The sequence below is a fragment of the Ambystoma mexicanum genome, chromosome 5p (genome assembly GCF_040938575.1).
Source record: "Ambystoma mexicanum isolate Mex_15411 chromosome 5p, UKY_AmexF1_1, whole genome shotgun sequence".
NCBI classification, from domain to species: Eukaryota; Metazoa; Chordata; class Amphibia; order Caudata; family Ambystomatidae; genus Ambystoma; species Ambystoma mexicanum.
The window spans coordinates 471,784,754-471,798,662 of NC_090930.1; positions in this window are offsets into that span (position 1 = coordinate 471,784,754).

A 13,909-nucleotide genomic window follows, 5' to 3' on the forward strand; every position below is an offset into this window, starting at 1 on the left:
CTCTGATCTCTTCATGTGTTTCTCTTGATGCAGCCCTTATCTCCTATTCCTGTATTTCTAATTAATGCGATATTTGTTCCATGTGTCTGATAATGCCTGGAGACATCCCCTCTCTAACTGATTCACCTCTTCATCTTGTATCACTTCCCACTACTCCCACAATCATGCATCATAGACACCAGTGAGCTGCCTACAAACACACTGCATTAATGTAGCAACACCATCGCTCACTTCTCTAGCCTTATCGCAAACTCACACATCAGTGGCTAACTAGATCCTTAGAGCCTTGATCTTAACTGATTGATCTTGGTCTCTGCCTTATGGATGAAAACTATACCCAAGATTTCTCAGTCCTTACCCAGCTGGATTCACACCGACAGTGAGGTTTTTCACATGTGCCTTTCCCCTTCTAAAAACCCATCTGTCTTTTCTTGCAGGGCAATGTGGCTCCAAAATGGTAGGACTGTGTTATACAAGACCCCTTAGCATTACATTATATTAACTTTTGTAGCAAGACTCTCACAGCAGTTCTCTCATGCAAGGTATGTTGAGATACGTACAAGTTCAGTCAATACGTGATCATTGTAGGTGAGTAGCTAAAAATGAAGGTACCAGCCTCCTGCTGACCACTGATTTAGCACCCGGGTCCGTGTTTCAGATCAAATGGCTTAAAGAAGCTGTCACTTACATCCAAGGTACCATATGTCTGTTATACGTTAAAAATCAACGCCACTGTCAGGTTTCTCAAATTACTTCAGTGCCCTTTCCTAATACAATCATTACCCATAAACTAGGGTTGCCCAAGGAATTTGTCGCAAAATAATGGCACTTCCAGGCTGGGTCCTGCCATGTATGCTGGTCCCTCAAGCATCCTGATAACCATTGAAAGTGCATCTGGAGTTGTCTCTGGTAAGGCGGCGAGGCGACATAGGGCCCTCAGTGAGCCGGGGCCCCTTTTCTGAAGTGTACAAAAGGAGTGCGACATTGCCAGAACATTTCTCATTTAACTATCTCATGAACGGTAATCCCAGCCCGTGTGGATAGCACATAGCTTTAGTTCAACCGCCAGGGCGTTTATGAAAACGATGCTCCGCCAACCAGGGTTTTCAGCTACACACTGCAGCAGGTAGGAGCATCATTTAGCGGTTGCATGTGATAATTACGCATTGTGAAGGCTGTACACACTTATGTACGGCCTTCATATGCAAAACTATCACTTTTTGTTTGTCCCACACTTTCCCAAACTGACGGTATTACTTAAAATTCAGAGGGTTCCACTGTCGCAACCCTGCTTTGCTTCCATGCCACCTCCCTTTCCCCAACACTTTCCCCCTGAACCATCACCACACTTACATGAAGAAACACAAACATGCAAAGATACCGCTTCCCCACCCTCCCTTAGCCAATACACACATGCCCCCTTGTCCCTGACACACAGACACAGGCACATACAGACACACATATACACACAAACCAAAATGCAACACTTGCCTTGGAGGTCCACGACTTCCCTGTTTCAGCCTGGACGCTCCTGTCAGCCCCACTTGTGCATCCAGGCAAATGAAAGTTCACTTTAGAAAGACTACTCTGAGGGGTCTCAGAGCGATTTTTCTAAAGCAATTCTTTTTGCTTTAAATAAAAAATTCAAAAGATACATTTGTATTTAATTTATATTTATATAGCCCCTGATGCCTAAGCGCTATACAAAGATGGTATAATAAATGTGGTTAATGAAGGTAGGTGTAAATTAAAGAGAGGAAGGAAAGAGTCGTGAGTCGCACCTTAAAAAAAGGGAAGGAGGAACGAGAGCAAAGTGAAAGAGGGAGAGCGTTCCAATATTTAGGAGCTAGAAGAGTGAAAGAACGGAAACAGGAGGAGGCAGAAGGAGTACGAGGGACTGATAAGAAAAAAAGTTTTTAGGAGCAGAGAGAGCGAGACAGGGTATACAATGAAATAAGAGAGGAGAGACAGAGAGGAGCAAGACCATCTAGAGATTTTACAACATTGCAAAGGAAGTTGAATAGAACATGAGCTTTAAAGGAAAGCAAACAAACAGAACACGTATAGAGGCATCATATAAATAGAGCAGAGAGGAGTTATTTAGGATGCAGGAATACCAAGGAGAAGACTAGAGCAACAGAAACGTCGGGAGAATACTAACGAAGAAATGTGAAGCTGGGTAGCCTGAAAAGTAAGGATACGGCGGCCCTTGCACATATTAAAGGGAAAGTGCTCTCAAAAATGTTATTGTCCCGACCGTTCGGGCATGTATTTTTAAGCATATTGTAATCGATCTTAAAATGTTTTCCTATGCATTTTACCTTAGTTTTCCTCACTTTTACACATGTGAAAATAACGGGTTGGGCGTGGCCATCTTGTGCTAATCTTATCCATTGAGGCTTTGCATTAACTTCAAGGGCGCTCCCGGCAAGAATACAGATGGCCTGCCCCTGAAGCTGACATCACAAGACGCGTTCGGTCCTTTTCACAATGCCAATGCACGTGTCAACATTCTCTATGCGCAAGCTGTTGACGTGCCTCCATGGAAATGGTCCGACACCTCTTTCCTCAACAAGTATAAACTGACCCCTTCTCATCAGACAACATCAGAGTTGCTTTTTCAATCATTTCACTGTATCCCAGTAAGACTGGGATTCTCTTCATCGGCACACAAGCTCCCTCCTTTCCTGTCACTCCCTGGCCGGCCTCCCTTTGCCCTCTTCCTGCTGCCACCTGCAAGGCTAAAAACCTAGGGGTCAACTTCGACTCCACACTCTCCTTGGAGTCTTTCTGCACAATGTGCACTGAAAGATCCTCGGCCTCCCTTTTAGAGCACCGTTCTTCAACCTTGAAATATCTCCAGCTATCTACAGGGGTTTTTATTTATTATTAACAAAAATGACAACTCTAAAAAGACAATGCCACAAAAAATGAAGCCTCTTCTCTGAAACTCTCTAGCAATTCTGACGACTCTTCAAATGAAGTGCTCCAATTTTATAGGTGTTTGAAGACTCTGGCTATTGCTGGCAGCACATTTAATGTGTGGTGGTTGATTCTGTACACCCACCACCCACAGCTACAGTGAAAAGGTACGACTACATGTAAGCCCAAAAAGGCAGCAGCCCAGCATGGGGCAGACCATCCAGAAGGCATGAATTGCTAGTTTGAGACATATTCACAACATCTATCCCTCATGCAGAATTGGTTAAAGTTCTCCCAGGACATGGACAAGATCAGAAGTACAGGTGAGCAGGGAAGAGAAAAAAGGGGGAAGAAAGAAAGCCCAGAGGGTACATGTTGGCCACACACCTCTGAGGACACCACAGAAGGAGAAAAGTGGCAAAAGAAAAGCATTGAGACTGCAGATAAGAGAAAGCACATGCTAGAAAATATCCTCACCCAGTTTGGTCGAGAAAAACGACAGCTGGCAGCTGCCGCCCACTGTAGAGGAGACAGAAACTCTGTCATCTTCCAGTGAAGATACTGACAAAAGAGCTCTAAAGAAAAGAAAGACCGAGTAAAATTAGAACGAGTATGGAGACGACTTAGACCCAGACACTCTCATTCATCCTTGGTCATTAGACTGGGAGCCACCAAAAAGAAATGGCGGTGTACTTGATGAGGAGGGGGAGAACACCACTGACCAAAAAATCTAGAACAAAACTACGGATTGAGTGCCCCAGACCACATCTGCCAAAAGGAATTGCTGAAACACCTAAAAAAGATAAAATAATGCTTACCTGCATGGGCAAGCATACTAAACACATCAGGAAACAGGTTGATGCATCTTTCAAATCATACAAAGATAAATTAATGGATGTGTTGGGACCAATTTCAAAGATACTCCACCTAGCTGATAAAGTAAAAGAGAAAAGGGGGGAGCGTACACCCTACAGTTTTCACCAAATGGGCCCCCAAAGTCATATTCCTACTGCGTAATACCAACAGTACAATCACAACAGAAAGGAAAAGGGCCATCATAGTATTCATTGATCCTATTTTGAGCGAGCTAGCATCATGGAAGGTAGCAGCTAAGGGAAGATTATTTGGCATATTGTTAATAAAAAAAAAACCTAACAAAAAAATGGTAAATTTTTATTCATTGTTTCAGACTTTGTCCACCCCCTATTTAAGAAACACCAGTTTGGTGAAACATAAACATATGTTACTTGTTCTGTTTTGTTGGATTTTTAGATACATCACTAGCTTGAAAATCTACATGTCCTGCTGACGTATTTCAACATATAAATAAAATGAACACCAGGGATATGTCTAAATTGCATTTGTTAGGCAGAATTACATGCAGAACACTACACACAATTAAGACTTCAGGTGTAAGCACACTCTCACCTTTGGTATAAGCCTGTACTACACAGTTATGTGTTGGCAGTGGCTGAGCAGCCAGACTTATCTCAAGAGGGATGTGAGCAGTACCAGATGTTGCACAAAGGACTTGCAATCACAGTACTTCAAACAAACACTATTAAAGGTTTCTTGGTAAAAGAACATACATTTATTTACACAGTCAGTTGGAAAACATTCCACTAGTAAGAAGCAGCTTAATATCACAATTTTAATACACTACAGTACACAACCAATACATTTCTGAACAAGGTAGGCGTCACTGAAGTGGGAGCAAAATAGCACTACAGTAACTTTCAAAAGGGGTAGAAAGAGAAAGGTTAAAAGAATTAAAGCACACTTACTTTCATAGGCAGGGCAAATAGTTTCAGTTCACTACAACTGGCAATGCAATTCAATAGGCTTGGGCCAAAATCAATGTTGCAGAGTCTTGGATAGGATAGCCCAGTCCTGGTAGTAAACGGTTAAGTCTTTGCCAATGTTCGAGGACGTAGTTTGCCAGAAAAAAAGGGTTATATGTCGGATTGGGAGCGAAAAGACTCCAAAGTTGGTAACGTTTCACAAACCTGCAGCAGGGCTTCACCGGGAAACCCAACGGTCCAGGAGTTGCAGCAGTCATTTTCCTTCAGCTCGTCTTCAGTTCTTTCGTTCCAGTGGTCGACTCTGCCTTCCAGTCTTAGAGACTCGCGTTTTAAACAGTTTTCTCCCATTCATCCCAGCCTAGCTGCCACTCACCCAGCAGGGTGGCTGTCCTTGCCGGACAGTCAGCCAGCCAATCACGCCAGAGTGCATTCAAGTCTCCTAGGAGACTAAGCACAGGGAGTTTCGGCCACCTCACTCACATCCTGTCTACCCCAGACACTCAGTGGCCAGAGGAGGGCTTCAGCACTGAAGCCCGCCAAAGGGCATCAAACAAAGGGACCAAGCCTGGTTTGGCGCGCAGAGTTAAACACAAGAAGGACCTTTCCTAAAAGAAACGGTGAAAAAAGACGACCAGAGTCTGTTTTTACAGAGTGGTCATGGGTGCCTTACTGAAAAACATGGCTGACCCGATTTTTAGCTACCGGTGTTTGCGGTCGGAAAAAAACATGATAGTGTGTTCTAAAACCACTGCCACCAGACATGTCAAGAGGAAAGGGTAACATTTGACTGTTACATGAGTGTTTAGACACAGGGGATGCTAGGCAGCCCCTCCAGCACTCTATAGGAAGATAGTGTGTGCTGGGTCTATGAATTTAAAAAGACTAGCACAGTCAATTTAACTTTACATGCTCTGGGAGACGGTAGTCAGTCCCAGAGAAGGTATTTAAACCTTGGGGAGTCTGAAAGACACCCCTGTGCCACTGCACTGAAGGTGCTGTGTGACACACAAGAAAAAGATGATGCCTATGGAGTTTGTCTAAAAATATCCAAAGAACACAAAAGTAAAACACATTGAAAATGAAAAGTTCAAAGTCCCAAAATATAGCAAAAGAGCTGGAGGGCTCTAAGTTAGAGGGAATTTAGCACTTGGGTGAGAATTCTCCCTAACACTCGTCCCCCCAGACTAAGGGACAGGAGGATCTAATCCCCACCAGGAAGGATCTCCTGTTACAAGTTGGTTAAATAGCCTGCTGAGTACACCAGCAACCCTTTGTAACCCTTACTATGATACTTTTTATCAGTGGTTTTCATTTGTAAGCTAAATTACCTACAAACCTGTTGTGGTACATCTCTCTTATTTAAGGTATAGGGGATCTGACCTAACAGTCCCTCAGAAGTTGTGACAACCTCTGAACCTACCATAGGCTTTTTCAAGGGATCCTTAGAATGGAATCCCTTAGACCTAGAGGGGCCTCCATGGTTCCTCACCACCTCTTTCACAAGAGCAGGTTGGGTATCAGGTATCTTGGTTGGAGGGGCTGTGGTCAAGCAAGGTACATGCTTCCACTTCCTCTAAGATCTGGTTTTACCTGGCTTAGAAGTTTCCCTCCTAACACTAGGATTTATACTGGAGTCTTCAGTAGAAGATCCAACAGTCTTAAGGTGTTTAACCTTAGACCTATTTTTCCTGGTTGTCCACCAGCTTTGACAATTACCAGTTCTCACAGGCCTAGAGAGGGGTCCAATTTGTCTATCCACCTCTTCCTCAGAAGCAGGGTGGTCAAAGACTTTACAATTGGATAGGCAATGATGGAGCTTGGTTGGGGCTCCCATCTCCCTACTAGTCTAGCCTCAGATTTGCCTCGGTTAGAGATCAACTTACTAACACCAGGGCTTACAGTGGGGGTCTCTGTAGAGGTTCCCACAGGCTCAGAGGGGTCTCTTAAGGTTCCCTCTCTAGCCAGTTCGGTTTGATTCTGTTTTATCTCACTGGAAGGCCTGGGGGTACTGGATACTACTCCTGGACCTTTTAAATCATTCCCCAACAGGACTCATATTATTACACTGAAAGAGAGCTGGTAGAATTGGAACCAACTGGACAGGGCCTCCAGAAAATTTAGTGGGACCTTTGGGTGCCTTAGCAACATCCTCAGTCTTGATAAAGCTTTCATCCACAATTGTTCTGCTGGCCCCAGTGTCTCTCATGGCAGGGGTGTCCTGACCATTTGCAAGGACACTGTCCATATAATACCCTTTGGAGCTTTCTGGAATGGAGTCATACACACCAATATTCTGATTCTTACCCAGACCCATGGACTCTAAGGATGCAGTGGCCTGAATACCCAAGTGTACTTCAGCAAATAGTTGAAAGTGGGCACTGGCCATTTGTACTTCTTCCTCTGGGGAGAAGGCTAAGGAGGCAGTGCTGACCCCTGTAGGTTTACCCTTGCATCTGGGATCACCTTTCACATGGTCAGTTAACCCACAGACATGGCATTTACCAAATGCTCTCTGGAATAGGGGTTTCTGCTGACCTCCCTCTGGTTGGACACCAGAGGATTCACTAGACCTATCAGGTTTCCCGTGGGATCTACCCTTCTGTTGTTTGGGGGCCTCTTCTGGTTGGATGGATTTAGAGTTATCTGTATTCTAACCTTTGCACTGTTTCCCCTCACCCTTTCTATCAGTGACCCCAGAATCCTTATGAGTGGCCCTGTTGGCTACCCATGAGTCAGCTGCTCTTGCCAACTTTTTGGGATCAATCTCATTTGAGTCAGCTAAGTGCTCTCTCAGTGCTCTCTCAGTTCAGGAGAGCAGGCATCATAAATAGATTCCAACATTAACAGAGTTCTCATACCTTCATAAGTGTTAACTCTGTTACCCTTAACCCAATCATCTATGTTTTTCAAACATCACTCACCCAGGTAGCACAAGGGGTACCATCATGCTTTTTGAGGGTTCTAAACCTCTTAAGATACTGGGAAGGAGTTTTCCCAAACCTAGCTATCAAAGCTAGTTTCATACTTTCATACTCCATTCTATCTACTTCTCCCATCTCCATTACAACACCAGATGCAACTGGGGGTAGCCTAGAAAAAAGCCAAGGAATCAGCTTGTTCCCTATAATGTTCTGAATCCTATGGCTATATTAAAAAGTTGCCAACCAATCCAAAATATGAAGCTTAATCTCATACATACTTACTGCATCTTTGGGCATGCGAGGCCTCTTAGGACTGGAAGACCTAGAAGACTCTGGGAGAGAACCATTCTCAAGAGACAATTTCTTCATTTCAAGAGCATGTTGTAATTCCATTTCCCTTAGTTTAAGTTCTTGATGTTTACTTTCAGTTTGGGCTTGGATTGTTTTGAATTCTAACTCAAGTCTCATCTTCTCAAGAGGGACAAACTCTGGACTCATCATTGGACCTGGTAGGGCCCATGTGGCAAGAGATTGAGGCCTAAGAGCAGGCCTGCATCTTGAGACTCCTCTGCCTCATCTAACTCATGAATAACATTTGAGTTGGATTCTGAAACATTGTCATCCTCATCATTATTTTCCACATTTTCATCAGAAGTAGGTACAGCAGACCTATTTCTTTGACTTTGACATTCCAGCAACTTTTGTATTAATTCATTCTTTTTGCTTTAACAGTGAGGTTCCTAGCTTTACACATTTCTCTCAACTGATCAGCTTTTAAAATGACTAGGGTCTCCTGTCTGTAGCTATCCATATCAGACATGATAAAAACAATTGCTTTTCGAGGGGTGCTTAGCCTTGTGAGGGTTATTTGAACAAAGGTAAGAGCAGCACTCTCAATGTAACAACTATACTTTATCCTCTCCACTGATCATCATTGTTAGGCAGATTTACATGCAGTACCCTTTGGGAACACTACACACAATTAAGACTACAGGTGTGAGCAGACTCTCACCTTTGGTACAAGCCTGTACTAGACAGTTATGTGGTAGCAGTGGCTGAGCAGCCAGACTTATCTCAAGAGGGATGTGAGCAGTACCAGATGTTACACAAAGGACTTGCAACCACAGTAGTTCAAACACACATTATTCAAGGTTTCTTGGTAAAAGAATATACATTTATTTACACAGTCAGTTGGAAAACATTCCACTAGTTAGAAGCAGCTTAATATCACAATCTTAATACACTACAGTACACAGCCAACACGTTTCTGAACAAGTTAGTCTTCCCTGAAGTGGGAGCAAAATGGCACTTCAGTAACTTTCAAAATGGGTAGAAAGACAAAGGTTAAAATAATTAAAGCACAATTAATTTCATTGGCAGGGCAAATAGTTTCAGTTCACTACAACTGGCAATGCAATTCAATAGGCCTTGGCCAAAGTCAATGGTTCAGAGTCTTGGATAGGATAGCACAGTTCTGGTAGTAAACGGTTAAGTCTTTGCCAATGTTCCTAAAAGTAGTTTGCCAGAAAAAAAGAGTTATATGTCGGGTTAGGAGTGAACAAGACTCCAAAGTTGGGAAAGTTTCACAAACTTTCACCGCGGCAGCAAGGATTTCCACACCGCGTTTGCACAGTACCTTATTGATGAAGAAAAGCTGTAGCTGAAGCAGTTGTTCCTGGCAGTTGCTGCAGATCCCGCTGTTCCTGAGCTTCAGTCATGGGGACAAGAAGGAGGACCTCAGGAGGTTCCTGCACTGCCCAGGGAAGAGACCACAAGCTTAGCTAAGCATTGGTTTAAGGTGTGAGTGCCTTAAATCCCACAAACTGGTATCCTTCTCACTGGCTATCTGGTTTTCAACAGCACTCTGATGTAAATTCAACCAGTATGGAAACGGTCTCCAGGTGGCTTACGAGTTGGTTGTACCCACCAGCTCAAGGGAAGAAGCCGTCCTTGAAGGAGCTTCTCTGTCAATGGAGTTTCAGACCTGCAGCAGGGCTTCACCGGGCAACCCAACAGTCCAGGACTTGCAGCAGTCGTCTTCGTTCAGCTCGTCTTTGGTTCTTTCGTTCCAGTGGTCGACACTGCCTTCCAGTCCTGGAGACTCGCCTTTTAAACAGTTTTCTCCCATTCAACCCAGCATAGCTGGCACTCACCCAGCAGGGTGGCTGCCCTTGCCAGACAGTCAGCCAGCCAATCATGCCAGAGTGCATTCAAGTCTCCTAGGATACTAAGCACAGGGAGTTTCGGGCACCTCCCTCACATCCTGTCCACCCCAGATACTCAGGCGCCAGATGAGGGCTTCAGCACTGAAGCCCACAAAAGGGCATTGAACAAAGGGACCAAACCTGGTTTGGCGCACAGAGTTAAACACAAGAAGGACCTTTATTAAAAGAAACAGCAAAAAAAGATGACCAGAGTCTGTTTTTACAGAGGGGTTATGGGCGCCATATTGAAAAACATGACTGCCCCGAATTTTAGTTACCGATGTTCGCGGTCGGGCACAATCATGATAGTTCGTTCTAAAACCACTTCCACCAGCCATTTCAAGAGGAACGGGTAATATTTGAGTGTTACAAAAGTGTTTAGACACTGGGGATGCCAGGCTGCCCCTCCAGCACTTTATAGGAAGATAGTGTGTGCTGGTTCTATGAATTTAAAAATACTAGCAAAGTCAATTTAACTTTACATGCTCTGGGAGATGGTAGTCAGTCCCAGAGAAGGTATTTAAACCTTGGGGAGTCTGAAAGACATCACTGTGCCACTCCACTGAAGGTGCTGTGTGACACACAAGAAAAAGATTATGCCTATGGAGTTTGCCTAAAAACTCCATATCCAACGAACACAAAAGTAAAACACATTGAAAATGAAAAGTTAAAAGTCCCAAAATATAGCAAAAGAGCTGGAGGGCTCCAAGGTAGAGGGAATTTAGCACTTGGGTGAGAATTCTCCCTAACAGCATTGGACATTGCCACTTTTTTGGGGAATTTGTGAATCACTTGCTCACACCTTACAGGAAACCTGCTCAGCACAGCAAGGAAAAAGCAATGAAAGAAAGCTATGAAGATGTGAATGGTTATGCTAAATATTTGCCTTAACTCCATAGAAGAATCAGTGTGTCCAGAAATCTTTCACTGACAGCTGGCAGTAAGTAGCAATCAAGTAAAAAGGACATTAAAGAAATTCAATGTGTTTCTATTGTAAGCTATTGCTGATGGAAGCTTACAATAAAACATCCCAAAATTTTGCAACCTCTAATTTGATTCAGCACCTCATCCAGTTCCATTACAACAATGTGGAGGAACCCTATAGAAAGGATAATTTCCATCAAAATTACAAACCCATGGTCTATGATCTATGCACAGGTAGAAGAGGCTGCATCCTCCCCGCAATCATTTATACCAACAGAGAATAGCTCTCTCTCTCTGACACTATGTCCCATACAAATAGGTTCTTTACATCTTTCACCCTATACTTCCTCTGAAAAACCTGCCAAAAGGGTACCTGAAGAGATTTTATGATATGAATTTCCACTCAGAGGTCTAGTAGGTGGGAACTTTTGACTCTGTCTGAAAAATAACTGGCTGCCCCAGGTCTAGTGGTCTCCACTGCTTGTTTGTGAATTGTTCAAGCCTCTCCATTGGCATTTTCTTTAGGAACAATCCATGTTCCCCTCTCACTTGTTCTCATCAGTTCTTGTCTTCGGTACACACATATTTGCCCTTAGTCTTATGATGAATGCTGTTTAATTGAATTGTCTTTCACAAAATGTTCTCCATATTTGCCTCTCTGAGCTGTTACACTGCATACTAAAGAGAATACGAAGTATTGGGAAGGAGCTGAAAAGCAATTAAGGATTTGGGCAGAGCTGGTTAGCACTTTTTAAGCTGCAATGCAGCTGAATACTTACTGAAGTAGTAGTTTGATGCACCCCTAATTTCTACTATGTTTGCAATGTTGGGAAACAGAATAGGCATAGAAAGAAAGATTACCTTCTGCTTTGTCTATTTGATACAAATAGCAGAAGATGATAATTCTGCTTGATTGGTGGCATGGAGCGGGACACCTGGACAAGCGTGAAACGGTTTACCTTTCTTTTTATTTATCATTATGTGAAATAGTTAAACAACTGCAAACTTAGACTCTCTAAATCATTTTACAAAACATAATACATCCAAACATACCAATCTAATAATTTAGAAATTAAAACCTAACATATTACATCTAATTAAGTATTTCCAGTAATCACCCACTAAAATCAATTATATTTGCTTGCTTACTAAACAACGATACCAAAATGTGTTCTTTTTTCTCCTTTACAGTTAATACCTGCATGTTTTCCTGAGAAATACATTCCATACATATGTGAAATGTTGATTACATTTTATTAGTATTACAAAATCAACTCATGGAATTCTTTGACCTATCCTATCAAATGTGTCAATATTAATTTTAAAAATAAATTTCCCTTTTTATAACTTGGGAGTTCATTCAACATATTTTCTTCTCTAACTGGGTTACTATGAAGTTTATATTTCTGATGAGACTCTTTCATGTTAATCCATTCAAATCCTCAGAATCTTGTCTTTGCTTTTCATTGCAGGTGCCAAGAGTGTTTAATAGGAAACAAAACACAATGACCTTGCAGCAAACCTCAGCGCCACACCCTACTTCCACAAATTTATTTTATCTGTTGATAACAGTGACATCATCAACAGATAAACAGACTTCAGAAAGTATGTCACAGCACACCACACTGCAAAAGCACACTTACCTTGTAGCACACGTCAGCACCATGCCCTAATACCTGAAATCCATTTTCACTGATGATGACCATGACATCATAAGCATGTAAGCGGAATTCAGAAAATAAGTCACAGCACGCCACACCACAAAATCCTATACATTTTTTTAATTGAACACCCTTAGCACCAAGCAGGTGCCAATGGTTTAGAAATAAAACAATTACCCTGGGCGCACTTCAGCCCCACGCCCTACTTACTCAAATCCATTTTCTCTGTAAATGACTGTGACATCATCAACAAAGAAACAGACTTCAAAAGTACTGCACGTCACAACACCACACCAAAAGGTCATATTTCTTTTTTTATGAAACACCCTTAGCACAGTGCAGTTGCCAGGGGGTTTCAATTGGGAAAGAAACACACATACCACGCTTTAGTTCCTGAAATCCATTTTCTCAGTTGATGACTGTGTAATCATCAACAGATACACAGACTTCAGAAAATACAGCACAGCACAACGTCATAGTGCAAGGACATTTTTCTTAAACACCCTCTGTACCATGCAGAGATTACAGCTCATGTACCTTGTGGACCATACAGCCGGACATTAGACACAAGGTTGAAGAGGCTATAGCTCCTGGCTCAGGGCTCCGGTGGGCTACAAGCACATTTGGGAGCCATCATGGTATCTGGTAAGCCCTGGGAAGAGCTTTGAGATGCAGTGTGGCTTGGGAGCGCCTAAGACTTTTGGCTTGCTGTGTCCTCTTGCCCTGTGGTGTGATAGATGCCGGCTAGTGTGGCACTGGGGCCCAGGAGTCAGCATGCCGAATATTGTAGTATCCTGGACCCAGTCTGCCAACTCTGGTGCCAGCCAGCAGATGAATTGGGGGGGCCTGAGGAGTCCCAGGATCAAAAAATGCATTTTGAAGTAAGTGATGGCTGTACTCATGCAGTGCCACCTCCACCAATCCTACAGATGTTTTCTACTATGCATTTGTACTTTGCCTTCTTTGCCACCTCTAATCTTCATCTCCTATCACTGCATGTAGGCTGTGTGTAACTGTGCCATCTGTTCACCTCTCTTGAATTGCATACTGTACTGCTTTAGCAAAATTTGATTTTAGGCTTTGTGTAGCTTTCTACCAAAATTCGATGTTAGGCTTTGTGTAGCTTTACCATCTGTAAATTAACAAAGGGGGTCCTGGGAGTCCCTCTGCCAGACATTAGTCCTGGTTACGAGAGACTTACCCAGAGTCTTTAGCTCACTATCTTTCACAGAGAAGAAATATCCCAAACATATCAGTCTTTGTCCTGCCCTGGGGCAGTCCAGCACCGAAATTCTAGGCAATTATCCTCTGAACAAGAGTACCAACAGCAACCCCAGACACGTGTTTCGGTCTGGTTGGACCTCATCAGTAGGGTTGAGCTGTGCATCTCTAATAATAGTGAGCAAGGGGTCCACGTCTGGATTCCCCTAGTAACTTAGGGTGAGAGCCAAAGTTACTTAAATATGCAAATGAAC